This window comes from Pocillopora verrucosa, chromosome 14, assembly GCF_036669915.1.
Source record: "Pocillopora verrucosa isolate sample1 chromosome 14, ASM3666991v2, whole genome shotgun sequence".
Lineage (NCBI taxonomy): Eukaryota > Metazoa > Cnidaria > Anthozoa > Scleractinia > Pocilloporidae > Pocillopora > Pocillopora verrucosa.
This window is the reverse complement of record NC_089325.1, coordinates 12,418,735-12,428,696: the sequence shown is the minus strand read 5'-3', so window position 1 is coordinate 12,428,696 and position 9,962 is coordinate 12,418,735. Positions and strand designations below refer to the sequence as shown.

The window sequence follows — 9,962 nt, the reverse complement described above, 5'->3', positions numbered from 1 at the left end:
GTCACTATAGGATTGCGTGACGATGGCGAACGTGACCGTGACTTGTAGATTTGAAACGAAATGACAAATTTTGTCATTAGACTCGCTAGTAGGACCAGTATGATTTATGAATTTCTTTCTTGCTTGTCCGAAAAAAAAATGGAAAATAAAAACAGCAAATCAGAGACAAACGTGTGATAAAGCTTTGTAGAAAAAATATTTAGGGAATTGCAAAGTTTTCATGCAGCATGGATATTTTCAAAGCTACAAATGCAGTTATATTCTCTCTCTTTACATGCACAAGTTTGTTTAGTTGGAGTATTTGTTTATTTGTCTGTTTACAATGTTTATCGATTGTTTCTGCATTTGTAAAATCTGTGTCATTCTCTCCTTTAAGGTGATCAATAATTCCCACACCCTCTAAGCACATTTCCGTCTCCCCTCTCACGTGACTTAATAGAGCTTTCAAGATGTCGAGTTGGAAAGATTTTTTGATGCGACTGTTTACATGAAACTTTGGTAGGCGCTAGCTCTGATCTCCGCTAACACTATTCAGCTTCTCTTAGAAAAGTTATCTCTAACTTGTGTTGTATCAGCGGTTTGGTGTTAACTAATTTCTCGTCAAATTTAAGGTGAGTTACTCGCTATCTGTTATAAACTGTTAACTTAAATATAGACTAGCTTGTATCTGTTCCCCTTACACACTTTCCTTTTCGTTATCTGCTATATGATGAGAAATTAAGCCTTTTTGCCTCTTAATGCTATCATCCACTCCGTTGTCAAGAACCGGTGCTCGTTCCTCTCTTCAAAGTAATTCTACAAGATAGATGTTTCTAAATATAAAGCTTGCCGTTTCCTGCAAGTTGTTGAACTTTTGCCTTACACAAACTCGATCTGCCAGAAACGAAAGAAAAAAAACGTTTTCCACTCGCAAGCCCAGTGCCTTGCTTGTTTACGATTGAAAGTCTTCGACGATCGTTTCGAATTTGTATTATTTTAGGATAGGAAAAATAGGATAATCGCCAGTCTCTAACTTTTCAGGTATTTTTTCGCTGGCACAAACACGAAACACAACAATTGTACTAAGTTCAATTGAATTCGACGCGTTTGTGAATGCACTGAATGCATTTTATATTCAGGATTTTCCCTTTGCGTGGACGAATTTTTGAATAATACATGATAGCCTTGCTTCGTTTTGTACAAAACATATGGCAATAATTGGTTTTCCTTCGGAAAAACGGGGAGTTTGCGGAATGTAACTTCGCGCAATGTGGACACAGATTTCGAATGTTTTCGAGAGAGATCTGTGTTTTGAGCAATGATATTTTATGCCTTGTAATGGTTTAGTGGGACCATTAGTAGGTGTACTTAAAGCTTATCAATACAGCTGTTTCTTGGCTTAATGAAGGATGCTTTCATTGTATCATAGTACATAGCAAAATATTAATTTGTAAGAAACACCGTTCTTACGTATCTACTAGATGCTAACCTTGCTTTTTCATAGTGCTGCATATCAAAGCAACCTTGGTACCTGTGGTTCTATTTTTAGCGGTATTTTCTTCATTGAAAGCATGAATATTTTTAGTACACCGAGCGCAAATCATTATTATCTTGGATCGGAAAAATTAAATTTTGGCCATTGTTAATATTAATTGATGATATGAAGCCGATTGATATCTTTTTGTTGGTAAAGGTTTGTTGTGTTATTGACTGTTTCCTGCGACCAGGATTACATTTGTTCGGCGTAACAGATCTTTTATCTGCTGTGAGTTGGAAGTGTCTGTTAAATCAGCCGTAAGGTGTGATTAAATTGCGGAAAAGTAACACTTATTAGTACCATTTATATATATCAGGTATATTTAAGGTGGTGAAATCAAGACAGAGTAGTTTGAATTAAGATCGATGTGTGAGTTGAAGTGCAGGAAATTTTCTTTTTTAACGAGAAATTGCTGTTTAAGTTGCAGATCAGTCCATTTTTGATATTTCTCTCACTGAGTTTGGTGGTTGTTTTGAAGCATAACTTTGCATGAGCAGTTGAATAATCCACAATTAAAAATCCATTTATTGCATGTAATAAAAAAAAAAGAAAAAACTGCATAAACTGTGGGATATTAACATGTCATATTAAGACAGGTTCTCCTCTTTTGAAATATGTCTTTGTAAGCCTCGTGGTTTCCCCAAACACTGAAGCAATGCTGTTGGAATTAGAAAATGTTTGCTTTCATTTGTTTTTATATCCTTTTACCCTTTTACTCCTGAGATCCTGATTGTTTATTCTTCCCTCCAGCTTTTACACAATTCCTGGCATATAAGTTAGGTGAATTTGGTATTAGATCAAGATAACAACTTCTATCTGATAAATTTAGGTATTCTTGTTTGCTCTTTGCTGGATAATTTATGGATATTATAGGGAGGAGTTTCACATGAATCACGTCTGGGTGTTAAGGGTTAAGAGGGTAGCAGAGGGTGGATCTTGTTTCCATTTCATGCGCAAAATTTTAGACAAATTATTACATCATATACTTAAAATAGTACTTCTCATGTCAGTATTAAAAAGGGAAACCTTCAAATCTAACCTTGACTTTCCTTTTTGTAAAATTCCCAATGTCATATTTTAATTTTGGGTATAATCACTCTTCACATATGAAGCATTTGTCACCTTCCCTTAAAAAGCATCAGTTGCTTAAAAGGTTAAAGAAGATGTCATTGGAAAAGATTTTGAAGACAGTGAGAGTTACTAAATATAACCTGTATGGTTAGTGTCTGGTGATAATTTCCATGACATTTTCATAGTTAAATTCTATGGTGCAGAAAAGTATGTACTGTTTAAATCAAGAGGAGAGTTCCATATCTGAATTTGAAATCATTCAAGTCATTAAATTTTATACAGAGAATTGTACATAGCTGCAAGAGAATTCTTTGATCTTATCGCTTAGTTACTACCTAACAACCTTGCTATTATGTATTTATGCTGAGTGGAGGAGCAGGATTGGCAGGATTTGGCTTAAGGTCATTATGTTGAGCTACACTGGCTCCCTGTGTCATGACTGAGAGCCAACTATTTTCCTGTCTGGCTTGACCAAACTCTGTCAATAAGTATTTATTACTTAAAAATGCTTATATTTTGTTTGAACTTACATGTAAGTAGGGCATGATTATAAACGTACAAGGAGGCTCAACAACAACAAGAGAGGTTTTAAAAGAAAAACTTAAATGTTATTTCTTGGAGTCAGAACACAAACTCAAAATGATTGCAAAGCAAGACTTATTTCCCCACTTTTGTTTATTTTAAGTCAAATTCCACATACAGAACTCACATTCTTGGAAAAAAAAAACAGAGTAGTGATGGTGGTAAGGCAACTTTTGATCTGGTTTTATGTCAACCCATACTGGCCATATGCATGTCAGCTTTTTTTTGGTGCTCTCAATTACTGAATAAGCAAGGCAATAGGGGTCATATGATAACAAGATTTATTTTGTGTTCAGGATGGGTCAGACTCTCTCAGAACCTGTCACTACTAAAGATACTTCCTCTTGTTCAAACAAATGTACAAAGTTGGTTCTTCCTGCATGCAGGGATGGAGAATAAGTATCCTTTTTGTTGCTGGATTTTCTTTAACCCTTTAAACTCCCATTGAGTGACCAAGACATAATTTCTCCTTACCAATATCAGTACAATATCAACCAGATAACTAATGAGGAATAAAGAAAAATATCAATTTGGGGTAATTAATTGATTCAATGCTAAATTCTCTGAACTAACATTCTAACGAATTGTATGGTTGACAGTAAGAGGAATTACACATTTGATCTGGGAGTTAAAGGGTTAATATTTGTTGAAACCACATGACTCAAAGGTTAGTGTCCATGATCTCCACATGCATTGAGGGTTGGTATTTTGCTAGCTACTCCTTTCTGAATCACCATAATTTTTAAGTAGACAAGTAGTGAAGTATCTGCATTGATCTAAAACGTTTTTACCTTTGCTTTATTGTTGTATGTACCGAAAATGTTATATTACAACTAGAAAGGAAAAGGCAAGTTATAGCTATTTGCGATGGACAGTTTGCCTTCAGGTACTTGGTTGTGTCCCTCAAGCTATTTTCTAATAGCTGGACCACTTAACCCTTAAACTCCTGATATCTGATTGTTAATTCTCCCATCTAACTTGCACATAATTCTTTGTAAATAGGTTATGAGATTTTGGTGGTAGATCAAGACAACTTCCTGATAAGTTTGAATATTCTCATTACCTAGTGGCTGGATAATGTATAGATATTAAAGGGGGAAATACAAGTTACAAGGGTTAAACGTATTCATAGAACAGTAACACCACCCACTGCAAGCTAAGTAGATGTTTGTCACTCCAATGTGGTTTGGTTTTAAGTGCACATTAGTTGGAAAACAGCAATAGATTTACATTGGGGATAGTTTCTTGGAGATCACACATGCATCTTTGTAAATGTATCTGTCTTTTTAAATGAATAAATGAATAAAAGAGAAAGAAGAGTACCTTTATAATGTTATTGAAATACTTGATAAAATTAACCTATTCCTGACTGAAAGCACTATTAGGAAGCTTGTCCAAATACACAAATTTAACCATAAGTTGTGGTAATTCATTGCATCTGAGGCCTTATTTTAAAATAAGTTCTAAGAATAGAGAAGTACTGTAGGTCTGGCACTCCAACCAGTCCATTTTGTTTCTTTAGCGGATAATTTTCTGGGGTAGCCTTTTTGAAACTTTGCAACCCCCATCTTGATTGAAAACAGAACTGCTTTACGTGCCTGTTAACTTAAAGGGACCTTTAAGAAACAGGCTTCAGATCTGCAACAAGTTTGGAAAATGACTTGTTCTGGTTTGAAATGGTTTCAGGATTTAGGTAACTAAGGGACACACCTTTGCCATGAAATTCTTAGTAGTACCCTCTCCCCCCTTCTTATGTGCAGATTCTGCACTGGCCAAAGGCAACATACTATTTGTTTAAAAACCATAGGAAAACTTTGAACTTCCTAAACTTTCAACTTAGACATGGAGGATTCCCATACAGAGATTTTATCTCTCAAAGAGGACAAAGGCACAGCTTTTTTGGGAGTTTATGAGGGGCATGGAGGGGAGTGGAACAACACTTGATTAATGACAAATGATGATCTTATTTAATTCATGGCATTTTCCATCTTTTAGATAATGCAGCATGTTTTAAAGGGAATTTCACTTTATTCTTGTTCAATGTTCCACTAATAATAACCATGGAAATGCTGTCTTTTTCAGAATTAATGACAATAACTTGTCATTGAGCTTATGGTTCAGTTACTAATCTTTTCCCTTTGCAATGGAAACTGTGAGACACTTGTGATCAGTAGATTTTGTGTACTTTTTAATCATGCCTCGTTTCCTCTCTATTTCATTACAAGGTGCACGGGTAGCGCAGTATTGTGGGAGAAGCATTCACACAAAAATTACATCTCATCCTTCCTGGGTAAGGCATAATATTATTATGATATGAGTGAATCGTCAATTTATGCTTTTTTCACTTGTAAGTTGATATCGACACTATTTATTGGAATTTGAAGTGTGGACCCACTTTTTCAATTTCTTGCCCGTTTTTTTTTTTTCTTAGCAAAGGGAAATATTGGTGAAGCAATAAAGGAGGCTTCTTAGCTTGTGATACTGATATGCAGAAAGGTATGCCTTCTATATTTACAAATACTGAATGGTTAATCTGGATTGAATTACGGTTGTTTCGCCTATGGGTTGTTTTGACTACCATCTGTTTGCCTAGTCTAGAGTCAATTTGCCTATGTCTAATATATAGTTTGCCTACATCTAAAGTCCGTACCATGACAATCCCTGTATAAAACAGTTAACTCAATTGACACAAAAATTGATGATGATCAAAAATTATCACATGAAAATTGATACCATAACTAATGAATTCTATGATTACTATTTAATTGTGTTCATCTCATTGTGCTTTGAAATGAGAGACAAATTGATTTAGCCCTTTTTGGAATATGGGATAAATGTTATGATGTATGTCAATGTTGTAATTGTACCCTGATATTTAAATTACAGTAATTATCATGCTTTCCACGCTTTTGCACTGCTGTAGAGTTCTAGTCATGCAACTCAAGCTCACTGTTGTTTTTGTTGATTCACCTACTTGATGTGCGAAGTTGGAGTGAGTTGATTTGATTTGCACTTGGTGCAGTGAATTCAAACCACAAATGTTAACTGTTGCTTTTGAGTTAACTTGCCTTCCAGCCTATGGCCGTTACATGAAAATGGCTGCTTTTGAAATGAGTTGAACTTTGTACGCATATAAACAAGTTATGCAAATACAGTCAGAATCTCCAGTTTCAAATTACACAGTTTTCCTTCAATTACACTCTTAATGCATGTTTGTAATTCTGTATGAGTGTGTGTTCATTTTGCAAACATTCTCCGAGAGAACAGTTGTTATATATTTGGGTTGTTGTAATATGTATTAATCAGTCTCTGATAGATACAAACTTATTTATCACTTACATATAAATGAAGGTTACAAATTGTAATGTAATTGTTACAAGCAACTTTTTACTGTTATTACATCGCGGGGACATTTTGGGTTGTTTGCAGTGACACCTGCCCCCCCTGTCAACACTAGTTTGGCAATGACAGTGTTGCCATCTGTTGCATCCCCCACAGAGGAGGCTTCTAGGCAGAAGGTGACGATTTGTGTGCAAAAAGATTTGCAGTCAAATTCTTCCATGATATTGATGATTATAGCTTTGATGATAGCATTGACTATTCACATTGTGGTTTTCCATTGCGAGCATTGTTCTAACGAACTGGTGATCAATGAGAAAAAAATACTAGGATCTTTTATAGTGGTCAATCCCTTCTCTGATGGCATTGAAATTAGCCAGCGATATGATATGATTGGTGAATACAAATGTTGTGTACAAAACCTTTGTTAAATAAAACTACCATGTCTAAATCTGAATGATATGTTAATGAAAGTTTCACCTGAAAAGTCACAAGCCCACACAAATAATGCCTTAACTGTTATATAAATGGTGTTGTGGGTGTGTGTGTGCTGTGTTGTGTTGTGTATACGATATCTCTTATCTATAGATATTCTATATATATATATATATATCTATATATAAATATATAGATATATATATATGATCTATATTATATATATCTATATATATATATATTATATATATATATATAGTATAACTATTTTTCTTTTTTTCATCTAGTAAGTTTGTGGATCATGTGAAAGGGAGCAAACTAACCAAAACAGTAATCTTACAAAGAACACAACTCGCAACATCATATAAACATTGAATGGGGAGGAAAGTGGGAACAAGCTAATCTTACCCAAGTGCTATGTCCTTTCAAATGATATGTTCATGAAAAGTCCTCATTTTCTTTGTAGTACTGGTATAGGCCACTTAAGGTCACAAGTCAACACAAAACGGCCTACGCCTTAACTGTTATATATTTTTTTTCATCTTGCTAAGTTTGTTGGATCACATGAAAGCACACAACTAACAATCAAAACAATTAATTTTTTATAAAGTCCCTACCTCCTTTAGTATAGGCAACTCGAGTTACAAGTAAAACACTAGATGTAAACAGTGGTTTATTTCATCTTAATACGCAGTTTTTCTGGGTGGTTCCAACAAGGACTTTTAAACAATTCCACGTTTTGACATATGAACTGTACAACTGACAATATTAGATGTAGGGCGAGAACAGACAGTACGTGACAACAAACGGTTACCAGTTTGGATTATTGCACTTCTTGATCTGAAGTCTAATGTTTACCACAGCACCTAAAGCAAACAACTCCTAGGGAAGTATTGATCAAGGCCTTCAGTTGATGAACTCCACAAGAATGAAAGCCCCCAAGAGTATAAGATACTGAATTTGCTTGTCTGAGTTTTTTACACATGATCCATATTGAAAATGTTTTCATATGGGAAGTTGACCCCCTGTGGATGAAAGAATTGTACAGTAAGTGTTTTGGCACAGAGTTTTGAGCAGAAGTCACAGTTATTAATGGTCCTTTAGATTCATTTATTGAACAAATAGGTAAATGGTAAAAGTATAAATAGAGAATAACAGCAAAAACACCTGCAAAATCCCCATTTTTTCATTCTTGGGGTTTTGCTCCACCAGATATTGTTTCACTTGAGAAAATGCATTTTAAATCTGAAATTATGACTTAGAGCAGAATTAACATATTATGAGCATACTACTATGAGTCATACAATCAATTGCTATTACCAACAATCACGTATCTAATAATAAGATTTTCTCTGACTTTAAATGAAAGTAATTTGACACTTCTTTTGAGTTTTTGTTTTTTTGTTTCCTCCATGATTGATAAAAGGGGTGTGATTATTGCTGTTAATGTTGCCTATTAAATTTAAAAAAAGCAATTTAAAAAGCAAAAAGGTGTCCTGTGTTGGTAACTCACTTATAACGCAGGGCCAGGGTTTGTTTTCAGATGATCAGAATGAAGGATGACTGGCTGGAACAACTGCCCTTGAGTCATAATCGCTGCAACAATAACAGATTTATTGTGTAAGAATGTTATTAGCATGAATGATTGTTGTCCCCCCAGGGATATTTTGTTTTATATCTTTGTTAATTCTTCTTACATTGAATTTAATCAATCTTTTCCTGTGTTTTGTCTGTCCCTGTTCAATCAGGGAAATGTGGATACTCAAGAGCCATTGCATCAAAAAGGGAGCAGGTGGAACAGCTTTCCTTTGCTCCTAAGCCAAGCAATGATGGTAACACACAAGTTTTTGTTGACTAAATAATTGTTTCTCTCAAAGGGGAATATTTTAAAAAGTGGTTTGACATTGTTTACAAATTCCAAAAGCTTATTAATTAACTGGGAACAAGAAGTGTTATTGTGGAGATTAAAGGTTAGATTTCCTATGACAGCTTGACAATTTTTGAGTTTTTTTCAAAATTCAGGACATCACTCTAATACACTGTACCCTTTAATTAGGACTCTTGAGGAGAAAAACACCAGCTACAATGTTAACCTGGCAGTGGAAGGCAATTTCTGGCTGTTTTTATGGGAGTTTTAAAATCACCTTGTGCATTAATGGACCTAAGCAGCAGGTTGAGATGGCTTCCCATGAAATTATGGAAGAATGTAAACCAGGTGCAAGCAATTTTTGGGTCTGCAATGTTACCTGCTTGATAGCCAATCACATCACCGAATTCTCTTCTCATTGCCCGGTTTTGAAGAGCCAGCCCTGAAATAAAATCTAGTCAATGCCAGTGGCAATAAAGATTGTGATAACTTTCATGCACCTCAATAAAGGAGAACTTCCACTGAAAGATTGTCATTTTGTCTCTTAAAAAGATGAAACAAGAAGAATCATAGCTGCTGGGGTGCTGGGTGGATTTTAACAGAGTTGGTAAGACCTCAAGTGAACTACCAAGCTAGATAGCTTTATAGTGACAGATATCCTTGTAGGCTTTAGCCATGCAGAAAAACCTAACTGCAATTTTTTCTTTTCATTGCATGCTAAGCCCTGCTTGACAAGGTTTGCTATTAGATGAGTCATTGCAGAACCTCCATGTGATATAGTTTACACCATAACCACATTCTGTCTTCTGTCATGATGATCATTTTCTCGCTCTTGTGCTGTTTATCTAGACACTCCACTAATACAAACAGTTTATCCTCTACTTGAGTAATAGTATGGGCCAACGATTAGGGAGTAATTGGCAAGAACTGTATAAACATCATATTAACCCTTTACACCCTAACATCAGTAATCCAAATTCTCCATACTCTTCTCTATACATTCCTTTGGTGCTGACAAGGAGAAATTTGTTTAACAATCAAGCTTCTTAGCTTGTGATCATTTGCTTTATTCTCATGATCTCAAATGACTGATTCACCAGTATTTCTTGTAGGGAGAATTGGACCTGTTCCCACTCTTAGGATTAAAAGGGT

The 9,962-nt window shown here is 35.1% G+C and overlaps 1 protein-coding gene across 1 annotated transcript in view; it reads left to right on the top strand.

Annotated features, from left to right (window-relative positions):
* Positions 1-445: 445 nt before the first annotated feature.
* LOC131782425 (probable protein phosphatase 2C T23F11.1) overlaps positions 446-9,962 on the top strand; it is a 30,130-nt gene continuing 20,613 nt past the window's right edge. Inside the window, exon 1 of the mRNA XM_059099160.2 lies at positions 446-611. The gene's annotated coding sequence lies outside the window, so the exon portion shown is untranslated. The remainder of the gene's footprint in view (positions 612-9,962) is intronic.